General features: G+C 44.1%; 1 long non-coding RNA gene across 1 annotated transcript in view; it reads left to right on the top strand.

Annotated features, from left to right (window-relative positions):
- The window catches only part of LOC128100779 (uncharacterized), a 41,373-nt gene that overhangs the window by 19,609 nt on the left and 8,979 nt on the right, over positions 1–12,785 (top strand). The window contains exon 2 of the long non-coding RNA XR_008214932.1: positions 10,278–10,393. This is a non-coding gene — a long non-coding RNA (uncharacterized LOC128100779). The remainder of the gene's footprint in view (positions 1–10,277; positions 10,394–12,785) is intronic.

Below are 12,785 nucleotides of genomic sequence, written 5' to 3'. Positions count from 1 at the left end.
CCAAATGATGCCCAGGTGTGCAGGCTCACGTCTGTAACTCCAGTACTTAGGAGACCGAGACAGGAGGATGCGTTCAAGGCAAGCCTGAGCTATGGCGAGGTCCTGACCAGCCTGAGTAAGACCCTGCCTCAAAACAACTAAACAATTAAACAAATGACAAAACAAACAATGCCGAAACGAAACTGGACTGGGTATGCCTTAGTTAGTTGCTATTGCTGTGATGAAACACCATGTCCAGTAGCAACTTGGGAAGGAAAGGGCTTGTTTGGCTCACACTTTCACATCACTGTTAGTCATCGAAGAAGTCAGGACAGGAACTCAAACAGGGAAGGAACCTGGGGGCAGAAACTGACACAGACACCATGAAGGGGTGCAGCTTAGGGTGACCCCTCATGACTTACTCAGCATGCTTTCTTATAGAACCTAGAACCATCTGCCTAGGGGTGGCCCTACCCACAATGGGCTGGCCCTCCCCATCAATCACTAGTTAAGAAAATGGGCAGTGGTGGCCCATGCCTTTAATCCCAGTACTCAGGAGGCAAAGACAGGTGGATCCCTGAGATCAAGGCCAGCCTGTTCTACAGAATGAGTTCCAGGACAGCTAGAGCTACATAGAGAAACCCTGTCTTGAAACTTACCCCCTCTCCCCCGCAAAAAAAAAGAAAAGGAAAGAAAGAAAGAAAATGCCCTACAGCCCAATCTTACAGAAACATTTTCTCAACTGAGACTCCCTCCTCTCCAATGACTCTAGCTTGTGTCAAGTTGACACAGAACTAGCCAGCACATGGTATTACCCAGGTGCCAAGATTTGGGATCTGAGGCAAGAGTTTGGATAGTATAGATCTACCCTGGGCTACATATTGAGGTTAGGTCCAGCCTACAGTACAACGTAACACTGTCTCAAAAACAAAAGAAAATGAAACAAAGGATGTTCCAGTGAATTTCTTATAGATGAAAAACTGGTCCATATTTGACATCTTTGCCACAGGACATTGGTCAGCTGCATTGTTGGCCAACACATTACTATGTCTGTCAGGATTAATTTGTGTTATTAGTTTTCTACAACTTACATAGGTCTATGCAGTATCACCTAATCAAAAATGATGAACACCACAGACTCACGTCTAGCTAGATCATCCCGAAGGATCACACAGACCACCATTGAGAATACATCCTGTAATTTTTACCAAGTCAAAAATTTCCTGGTAATCACTTGCAATTTTTTTCAACTCTATGTTTGAATCTGAAGTTTCCCAAATATGATACAGATAACATTGACGGCACTGCAATGATTTCAGATGACATGGATGATTTTTAATCTCAATCATGATATTTTTATTTTAATGTACAGCAGGGACAAAATTAGGTCAAAAGTCCTTACTTCATAGATAATATTATTTTTAATTCGTAACTATACATATCACTATTAAATTTCAGAACAGGGTACCTAGGAGATCATTCTATAATTTTGTATGGAAGGGGAAAAAAGCTGCAAAAAAGAAACAAGAACAGAGGCCAGGGAGACAGCTCAGTCAACGTGTTTGCCATGTAAGCATTTGAGCTTGAGAACTGAAGTAGAAAAGGCAGGCGTGGTGGCGTGGGCATGTGATGCCAGTGCTGAGGAGGCAGAAACAGGCAGAGGGGTCTCTGGGGCTCAGAGGCTAGCCAGCCTAATCTTCTCGGTGAGCGCCTGGCCATGTGAGACCCTGTCACAAAAACACAAGGTAGGTGTACCAGAGGAATGACACATGAGTTGACGTCTCCCCCTCTCTACACACATGCTTACACATACACACGCACACACACACACACACACACACACACACACACACACACGCACACACACACACACACACACGCACACACACACACACACACACACACACACACACACACACACGAAGAAGAAAGAAGGAGGAGGAGAAAGAGAGGAAGGGAGGGAGGGAGGGAGGGAGGGAGGGAGGGAGGATCAAGCAATCACAAGTTCTTTTACCAGCAACACTGGATGCTTGAAAAGCAAGTAAAAATATTTGGAATAAAAATTATGTTAAGTGTAGAATTTTGTTTCCATTCGAAATGTTCAATAAAGACTGAGAACAAAGCACAGCCAATTTCAGACATCCAATAACTCAGAAAGTTTAACACCCATAAATTCCAGACAAATTAAAATCTTTAATACAGCACACACTTGTTCCCAGCAGGGGTGGGATAAAGCAAGACCAGATCCCCGCCCCACCTCATCTGAAACAACTGAAAAAAAAAGTCACAAAATATCCCTTTCTGTATGTGTTTGTGAGTGTATGTACGTGTGTGTGCATGTTGTGTGTGTGGATTGTGGGAGTATGGGAGTCAGAAAAGGATGTTGAGTGTCCTGCTCTGTTGTTCTATCTTATTTGCTTGAGACAGTGTCTTTCACTGAACCTAGAACTTGTCTTTGTCTCTGGTAGGCTGGCTGCTAGCCTAGTGAGCCCTAGTGACCCCCCCCCCCATCTCCACCCCCACTGCCACAGAGCTAGGAATCCAGGTCTAGTGTAGCCGCATCTAGGTTTTGCATGGGTTCTAGGAATGTGAACTCAGGTCCTTATGTCTGCAGAGTAGGTGCTTTTACCCATGGAGCCATTTCCCTAGCTCTGAACAAGGGTTTTTTTTTTTTTTTTTCTGGTTTTTTCGAGACAGGGTTTCTCTGTGTAGCTTTGTGCCTTTCCTGGAACTCACTTGGTAGTCCAGGCTGGCCTCGAACTCACAGAGATCTGCCTGGCTCTGCCTCCCGAGTGCTGGGATTAAAGGCGTGCGCCACCACCGCCCGGCTGAACAAGGGTTTTTAAGACTCTGGACATGAGACAAGATCTCTGAGTGAAGAGAAATCAGACAGGTGATGACTGGCCTGGCTTAGTGCTTAGGGGATTCTAGGCTGGATTGCAGCCAGAGGAAATCTAAGAGGAAGCATCAAAAGCTGAAGCTGGGAGGGATGTCAACTGCTGGAGTGTTTGTAGAACAAGCTTCTAGAAGAGAGGGAGAGGGGAGGAGAGGTGGACGGAGGGAGGGAGGGAGGGAGGGAGGGAGGGAGAGAGAGAGAGAGAGAGAGAGAGAGAGAGAGAGAGAGAGAGAGAGAGAGAGAGACAGAATCCTCTACATGTTCAGGGCCTCTCTCAAGTATTCAGTAGAGTACTATCAGCAGATGTGGGTGAAAACTACTGTAGGTCATGGATTCAACTAACCACAAGGGGCTCACGGAGGGCTAGAAATAGTGTCAGTTCCTGCTGGCTAGACTGGAAAAATCTTGTCATTCACGGAGCATTGGATAGACTGTGCAAAGTCTTGCTTTAGTGCTAGAACAAAACTAGCCATCGATGCAATGCTATTTTGGCCTCCACTAATGAGGCTAAAAGCAAGACCTTGAAAAGATCAAACCTTTGCCGGGGACTTAGATGCATCTCAGAACAAAGCTCAAGAATATTTATAGGAGCATAAACATATCCAGCATCCAAGACAGTCAAACTCACAGTACCTGGCATCTAATAGAAATCAACTATAAGGCAGATGATAAAGTATGAAGTTTATAAGGAGAGAAATCATCTGCAACTCAATAAACTGGACAGAGGGTAATGGGAACAGCTGATGAGGACGTTTGAAACTAGAGCATTAGCAATAACCGAGGAACATTTAACGATGCCTGAAGACCATGTGCTACAACCCAGGGTAGCTCCCGACACTGGGTGGGTAGAATCCATAGGCCAGGTAAACACTTCCACAGTGCACAGGATAGCATCCCACGACAAAATAGTATCTAGCTCCAATTCTCAACAGAGGAGGAGGTTGAGAGACCTCCTGGCCTCCTGGCCTAGAGCTCAAAATGAAATTTGAAGATAGAATCATGGGAGACACGAGAAAGATAAAAGGATGCAAACGGGAGTGACCAGGATGAAAAATGCACTGCCTAGGATTCACCCCAAATTAGACACTTGGGGGAACACTGGTACGAACTTAAAAACAGCATCAGGAATCTTGTCGAGGGAACCCAGACACAATAAGCCTGGGGTAAAGAAAACAAACAAACCAACACACCAGCGGGTCATCAGTGCACCACGAGACAACTTCAAGGGGTCGGACACACTGTCACTGGAGCCCTAAAAAAAGGATGGTGACAGAAAGAAACCAACCCCAAACTCCAGACGTTTGAAGAGATACGAGCCACAGTGCTTCTAAACTTGATCAATGCAATGACGGCAGATCCCAGAAACTTCAATGAACTCTGGGCACAAGGAGCAGGAAGAAAACTCTGTCAGCTCAGCACCGTCATCAAATCGTTTCAAATGAGTGGTAAAGCAAACGTGTTATGCAGTCCTGGAAATCAAACGCAGAGGTTTACACATGCTAGGCAGCAATCGGTCAGTCACCAGCCTCCATCCCCAGCCCAGGAGAAAGTGTGGAAAGCAGCCGTACATAATCGGTGCACAGGAACGAAGGTGATGACGAAGGATCTCCTGTCAACGCCGACGTGAACAAAGCAAAGCAGAACACCACAAGCCATCGAAACCAAAGCTAACCTGGACAAGCCAATACCTCTAAAGTGCTTAAGAGGAAAAACAGAAGTCGACTGAGGCACTGAGGGGGCAGCTCAGTGGTGCTTGTGAGAGTGCCTGTTTAATCCCCTGCAGCACACAGGAAAACAATGTCAGGCTACAGACATACCTGGCTGATGAGAGGGCTCAGCCAGGAAAGGCAACAGCTGCTGCTGCATCCTTGCGTGGCTTGGGCCGAGAACCCTGACTAGACGCAATGAGGGAATGAAGAAAAGACAGACAATAAAGAAATGACAGACATATGGACACAGAAAAGCGGAGACTGGGTGGTCTGAGGGAGGAGCTGCAACACCCCTGGAGCTCAGTGTGTTGATGATATGGAGCTGAACAGGGAGGTGAGATTATTGCACACAGCTGAACAAGGAGGCAGGGGAGAAAGCTGCAGTGGACGTTTTCTTCACACTCTGTCAACATTCTCGCTCAGCACAGAGGAAAGCTTTTCAAATTCCTTGAGCCTGAAGTGGGGAAAGCTTTATCATCCCCACAGGTCTGAGGCTTTGGGGTTCTTGACATGGCTGTGCTCTTATCAACAACATGTTCACTCAGGGCTTTCTCTGCTCCCCAAAATGGTGCATGACTGCAATCCCAGAATTCTAGAGGTAGAAGGAGGAGGATTGCCACAAATTTGAGGCCAGTCTTGTGGTGATATATTTTGTACCCTAATAAACTTGCCTGAAGATCAGATCACAAAGCCAACCACTAGATTAGACATAGAGATCAGGCAGTGGTGGCACACACCCTTAATCCCAGCACTTGAGATCTCATGTGGATCTCTTAGGAAGCACACAAACCTTTAATCCCAGGAAGTGATATGGCAGGGCAGAGAAAGGTATATAAAGGTATATAAGGCATGAGGAAACAGGAACTCACTCTCTTTAGGCTGAGGACTTCGTAGAGGTAAGAACTAGTGACTGCTGTTCTGCTTCTCTGATCTTTCAGCTTTCACCCTGATATCTGGCTCTGGGTTTTTTTGTTTTTGTTTTTGTTTTTTTTATTAAAAGACCATCTAAGATTCAAACAACACAGTCTGGTCTCCATAATGGTCTGCATATTTTTAGACAGCCACAGCCACAACCACCATCATCACCACCACCATCACCATCACCATCACCACCACTACCACCACCACCACCACCACCATCATCACCATCACCACCACCACCGCCACCACCAACAACACAAGAATGAAAGTAAGAACGATGGCAGACATATCCCCAGTAGCGATGTGGGTCATTGTGTGGCTCTCTCTTTGACTCAGCCCTCTCCTGAGCTCTGATGCCATTCTATTTTGCAGGTAGGTCCTGTGTATCAGACTTGAGACTGGAATAGAAATTTGAAAGTTTCCCCTTTAGGGGACATCATGGCAAGCAATAGACAGCAAGCTGGCTTTCCTCAGGCCAAGAGGCATGGCTACTGGAATAAGATGGCAAAGCTGAACCTGGATCCTTACTGCTCCTTTGGCAATAATCCCAGAGATGAGGTGTTGAGGCTAGGAAGGCAACTTTACTTTTTTGATGGCTCACTGGAAAGATAAGGATTATTTTCCAAAGTCCAGTTTGCTGTGTACGGTTTATGTACTTTTTATTGTGCATACATGTATATTTCGATGTATGTGCACATGTGGGTATGGAGGCCAGAGGTCATCACTGAGTGAGTGCCTTTCCTCAATCTTTTCTTTTCTTTTTTTTTTTTTAAGACAAGGTTTCTCACTGAACCTGGAGCTTGTCATTTTTTTTTTTTTTTGGTTTTTCGAGACAGGGTTTCTCTGTGTAGCTTTGCGCCTTTTCCTGGAACTCACTTGGTAGCCCAGGCTGGCCTCGAACTCACAGAGATCCGCCTGGCTCTGCCTCCCGAGTGCTGGGATTAAAGGCGTGCGCCACCACCGCCCGGCTGGAGCTTGTCATTTTAACTTGGCTAGCCGGCTGCCCTTCAGGCCCTTGGGATCTTCCTGTCTTTGTCCCTAGGCCTGGGATTACAGCTGTATACTACAGCATCCAACGTTTTCTATGTGGAGGTGCTGGAGGTCCAAACTCAGGTCCTTAAGATTTTGCAGAAAGCACTTTATCCACTGAGACATCTCCTCAGGCCCCACACAAATTTTCTAAATCTTTGTCGTTTAAGAATTTCAGACTGGCCGGGCGGTGGTGGCGCACGCCTTTAATCCCAGCACTCGGGAGGCAGAGCCAGGCGGATCTCTGTGAGTTCGAGGCCAGCCTGGGCTACCAAGTGAGTTCCAGGAAAGGCGCAAAGCTACACAGAGAAACCCTGTCTCGAAAAACCAAAAAAAAAAAAAAAAAAAAAAAAAAGAATTTCAGACTGTTTTATTTATTTAAGTCACGTTTATGTATTCGTTTAGTCACATGTGTGCATGTGTAGGTGGGTGCCACAGTGCTCATGCAAAGGAAAGAGGACAATTGGTAGGAACTGGTTCTCTCCTCCTACCATGTGGCTCCTGGGGATCAAACTCAGGTCCCCAGGCTTGGAGCAGAGTGCCTTTACCTGCTAAATCATTTTGCTGGTTCTAACTTTATACATTAGTTATACATCCTCTATCAATGGCCACTCCACTCTCTGCTCTTGGGATTCTAAAGAAAAGCCCCAAGTGTGAAGTATTTGACCTCCTCTGACTTATTTTGACAGCACAATGCCGTCTAGCTTGTCACATTGTCGCTAACGGCAGGAATTCTTTCCATAAGGCTAAGTAACATTCTGTTTCATGCACCACATTTTCTTCTCTTGAAGAACGTTTAGATTGCTTCTGCGTCTTGGCTTGCGTGGATAACGCTAGAAGTACACACATCATTTTGAGACACTTGTTTTATTTCTTTGGGACATGAAGGCCCAGAATGGCAGTTGTCCACCATGTGGTTGTCTAGCTTTATTTTTTGGAGCTTTTCCATGATGTTCTCAATAGCAGACAAAACAATCTACATTCTTGTTAATGGTGTGCCAGGGTTCCCTCCCTCCACATCTCACAGACCTTACTTTTGAATTTTGATAATAGCCATCCTAATAGATGTGAAGAGGCATCCCATTGGTTTGCAGCTGTATGACAACTAGCTGTCAATCACTTTTTTATATACCTGTTGGCTATTGACGTATGTTCTTTAGAGAACTGTCTCTTTGGTCTTGGCCCACTTTAAAATGTATCTTTTACTTTATTCTTTTGCTATTGAGCTGTAAGAGTTTCTTAGATATTTTAGATATTAGTCTCTTGTCAAATACATGGCTTACAAATGGTGTAGACTGTATTTTAAAAATCTCCTTTACTATTCAAAAGCCTTTTAGCTTGATATAATCTTATCTGTTCATTTTCCCTTTTGTTGTCTGTGATTTTGCATGTCATATGCAAGATATTATCTCTAAGACCAGTATCAAGAAGAGCCCACCAATGTTTTCTCTAGAAATTTATGCTCTGAGATGCCCATTTATTATTAATTATTACTACATTTATTCAATATAGTAACAGCCAGGGCAACTAGGCAAGAAATTAATAAAAGTATTCAAATCTGAAAGGAAAAATTATCTCTGCAGAAGCCCTGGTTTTATATAAAAAATAAAATCTCAAAGACGCCACAGAAGCCTGTTGGAATTAATAAATGAATTCAGTAAAGTTGAAATCAATAAACAAAATGATTTGCACCTGTGTGTGATAGTGAACACCTGTACTAACTCCAGCACATGCAATGCTAAGGCAGGAGGAGGGTGGTGAGCTGAAGGCCAGTCTTGACTACATACCAAGTTTCATGCTACTCTGGGCTGCATAAGGAGACTTTATTTTTTTTCTTTTAAAGTCCGTTACATTTCTGTCGAGCAGCACGTGATTCAAAAAGAGGTTAAGAAGACAGTCTCATTTACAGTAGCATTAGGAATAAAATACTTAGGAACAAGCTAAGGAGATTAAACTTATATACTGAAAACTATAGAGCATTCATAAAGGGATTTAAGGAAGATACAAATAAATGGAAAGACATATTTTGGGAAGAATTAATTTGACTACAAAGTCTATGTTAACTGAAGCAATTTATAAATTCAATGAAGCCCTTTCAAAATATAGACATTTCTTTGTAGAAATAGAAAAACATCCCCAAGCTCATATTGATCCATTAAAGATTCCACATAACCAAAGTATCTCAGGCAAGAGGAATAAACTTGGAGGCATCACACTATGAAGCTACAGCAATCGAAACCATATGATACTGGCGTGAGGACAGATATGGAGTGATGGACCAGAACAGAGAGCCCGGAAACAACCCCTGCATGTATAGTCAATTGATCTTTAACAAGTGTGCCAAGGGTACCTGGTGGGAGGAAGGATAGTCATGTCAATAGTGTTGGGAAAACTAGGTAGCCAGGTAGAAAAAGGAACCTCAATTTGGACCTTTATTTTATATCATACATAATTATTGACAAAAGCCTTAAATATAAAACTCCAAGAAACTAGAGAGGATCCCTCTCCTTTCCATCCCTAGCAGTTAAGAAAAGTCAGAATCCGGCCGGGCGGTGGTGGCGCACGCCTTTAATCCCAGCACTCGGGAGGCAGAGCCAGGCGGATCTCTGTGAGTTCAAGGCCAGCCTGGGCTACCAAGTGAGTTCCAGGAAAGGCGCAAAGCTACGCAGAGAAACCCTGTCTCAAAAAAAAACCAAAAAAAAAAAAAAAAAAGAAAAGTCAGAATCCATGAGACAAGGTAGCCAGTGGTCCAGCAGGAATGTGGGTTGTTGTCCTGTGATGACACCCAACAGACGGTTTCCAGAGGAGATGAAGACTAGCCATTTCTGGTGTTGTAGAGGTTTCCAGAGGAGATGAAGAACAGCTAGTTCTCGTGTTGTAGAGTCTGCCTAGGTCTTGCCTTGGCTAGTAATCTAAGCTAGTTTTAACTTCAACTGGGCATGGAAGAGGTCGACAGTGGTTAAAGCCAACTTGGAGCTGAATGCTAGTGTTTGAGATAACTAATTGAGAGTTGGAAACTCTTGGCTCAATAGGATGGGGGACTTGATGGAGCTTATTAGATCACAATTCCCTGTGAGCAGGGTCACCATGATTAAAGACAGATCTTTCTTCTTTCTTTTACACAGTGGGATGCTCCTAAGACCCACTCATATGAAAAAAAAAAATCAGTGAAGTCTGCGTCCTCGAGGATGGCTGTATCATCTTTCTCTGTGTTCCTTTCCCAAAATAATATGCTTTAGTCCCTAAGTCCCTTCAGACTTGCTTGGTTTAGGTAAAACTGCCTCTCCTTAACCAGTTGTGAAAATGTTTCCTGCATCCTACACATTTCTAAGAAGAACAGTATACACCAGCCCCAACCTGTTTCCAATTGGGTTGCATTCTATTGGCTGGAGAGAACTAATCCATTCTCCCATGGGCGACATCAAAGGAGAGCTGGCGGGGTTTTCAGGGCTGGAGAATGTGGTCAGTGGTAGTTAGACTGCAGGTCTACAAGTGGCAGAATTGCATTTGTTAGAATGTTTAATTGGACTTGCAATGGGATAAGCAACATGCTGAGCAATGGACCTATAGTAAACGTATCAGACAACCCGTGCTCTACAGGTGTTTTACATATAGGATTCTTTTATGTGTAAAACTGGGGAGAAAACAGCTGTTACACAGCCCTCCTTCCCCAGCAGGACTTTTCTTTAAAGAATAATGAATATATATTGCTCCCTGCACATTCTCCGTTTCTGCTGTCACAGAGATTGTATCCAGGAGGCATGTGAGTCCAGAGGATCCATTTGATGATGGGTGCATACTACGAATGAATTTGGCTCCATCTCTGGAAGTTGCACCCAACTAGCCTGTCCTCTTTGAAGTAAGTACCACATAAGATGGCAGTTGGGCGGCTGCTGGCCTTCTGCAGCCCCTTCTGTGGCAGATGAAAGGACCAACATCATGTAAATCACGACAGCATTCAGACTTTCTGCAGACATTGTTTCCTCCAGGAACAAATTTGTGTTGGTGGGAAGGTGACCCACGCGTCTTAACTGGAACAAAAAGCGGGGAAAGTTAACAGGACAGCCTGCTGTCAAGCCTTCAGACTTGGGTGGGGGACACGGGGAAGGAGTCTTGATGGAGAACTAATTGCTCAGGTGTGTGTCCATCAGGAATCTGCCACCTTGTGTCAAGAGGCAGGAGCCCAGATGGCGGCCCCAGAATTCAGCTGCTCGCCAGAATGTACTCGGCTAATATGATGGCCGTGTCTGTTGGGAGTAGGGAGAAAGGAATGTAGCATGGAGTTGCGAGCATTCCTGGACTTCAAAGGACTGTGAACTAGGCACACTTGCTACTTTCTGATTCCTTCTGTCTGGTTTATGACATAACTTAGAGCCACGAATTCTCAAAATGGAGTTGGGAATAGCGTTGCTTCAGGTAAACATCTTTGCTCATATCGGATCAGAATTTAGTGATTCCTTTGAATCAGGTCTGGTGTTTCTTTTGTTGTCAAACATTTTTATTTATTGTTATTATTGTGTGTATGTGTCTGGGGGAATGCAGGCGCACATGTGCCACAGTGAGAGCCTGTGGAAGTCAAAGGACAACTTTGTGGAGTTGATTCCCTCCTTTCACCTTTGAGCAGGTTCTAGGGATTGAGCTCAGGGTGTCAGTCTTGCAAGCTCGTGACCCATGGAGTCATCTTCCAGCCCTAGATATGTCATTTCTTCTCCCGGGTTTTCCTGCTTTGGTGGATAGCTGGCGCTCACTGTTATGTAGCTAGGCCCATGGTTGTAACCATACAAACATTCATTCTGTATGTAGTACCTGAAGAGCAGGTTGAAGTGAGCTGGAGGCCAGCCTGTGCTATATACTGAGTTCCAGGCCAGCCAGAGCTTCATAGTAGGACCCCATTGGGAAGGCCTTTAAGGTGTGTGTGTGTATGTGTGTGTGTATGTGTGTGTGTGTGTGTGTGTGTATGTGTGTGTGTGTGTGTATGTGTGTGTGTGTGTGTGTATGTGTGTGTGTGTGTGTGTGTGTGTGTGTGTGTATGTGTGTGTGTGTGTGTGTGTGTGTGTGTGTGTGTGTGTGTGTGTGTGGTGTGTATTCATTATTCATTCAGGTGAAATATCAGGGGATTGTTTTTCCCATATAGGGACAGTGTGAATGCACCTATGGTCTGGACTTACACTCTGGGTACAATTCTACTGACCTTTCCCAGGTGTAAGCGATCACTTATGCAACTCTCCAGTTAAAAGGCTCTTGTCCAAATCAGAGGAGCATTTTAGTCTTCCAAACAGTCACTGGACAAAGGCTGCTGACACCACTGCCTCCTCCTCCAACACTTGTTTCTTCTTTTCTGAAATAAAACTCATAAACAATTTTTTAAATCCAAAGAGAACATCATAGACCCTTAAAGTCTACAATTCAGTAGGTTTTGGTAAACAAAAAAGTAACATTGCCACCATTATCACTATGTAATTCAAGAGTAATTCTATCACCCCAGGAAGAGACTGTATCCATCAGCCATAGCTCCTCATTTCCCCACCTCCTCACATTAGCAACTACTTATCTAATTTTGTTTCTATGGGTGTGCCCATTCCAGGCATTTCATGTAAATAGTATTAATGTGTGGTATTTTGTATCTGACTTTTTTCACTTCACATAATATTTTCAAGGTTTGTGACTAGTATAGCATGATATTTTTAATGGCCTAGTAATATTCCATTATGTGGCTATACCATGTTTTGTTTCTTGGTTTCTCAGCTGATGGACATATGGGTTGTTCCCCATTTTAATTTTTTTTTTTTTTTTTTTTTTTTTTTTGGTTTTTCGAGACAGGGTTTCTCTGTGTAGCTTTGCGCCTCTCCTGGAACTCACTTGGTAGCCCAGGCTGGTCTCGAACTCACAGAGATCCGCCTGGCTCTGCCTCCCGAGTGCTAGGATTAAAGGTGTGCGCCACCACCGCCCGGCTTAATTCTTTTAAGTATTGTTGCTGTGGGAGCATTCAAGAATCACAAGTTTCTGTGTGGAAATATGTTTCCAGTTCTCTTAGAAATATACTTAAGAATGGGATTAGTGGATCCTATGGCAACTATGTGAGAAACTGTTGGATTGTTTGCAAACTGTTGAAGTATTTTACATCCCTACTATCAATGTATAAGGATTCCAGCTTTTCCATATTGTTCCCAACACTGACACTTCTATTGTTTGTTTGTTTGGGGGCAGGCTTTCACTATGGAGCCCTGGCTTGGAACTGGCTGTGTAGACTA

The sequence above is a fragment of the Peromyscus californicus genome, unplaced genomic scaffold, assembly GCF_007827085.1.
Source record: "Peromyscus californicus insignis strain IS unplaced genomic scaffold, ASM782708v3 Scaffold_7__1_contigs__length_154581171, whole genome shotgun sequence".
Classification (NCBI taxonomy): domain Eukaryota; kingdom Metazoa; phylum Chordata; class Mammalia; order Rodentia; family Cricetidae; genus Peromyscus; species Peromyscus californicus.
Note: the sequence above shows the minus strand (reverse complement) of the source record. Positions and strands in the feature narration are given on the sequence as shown.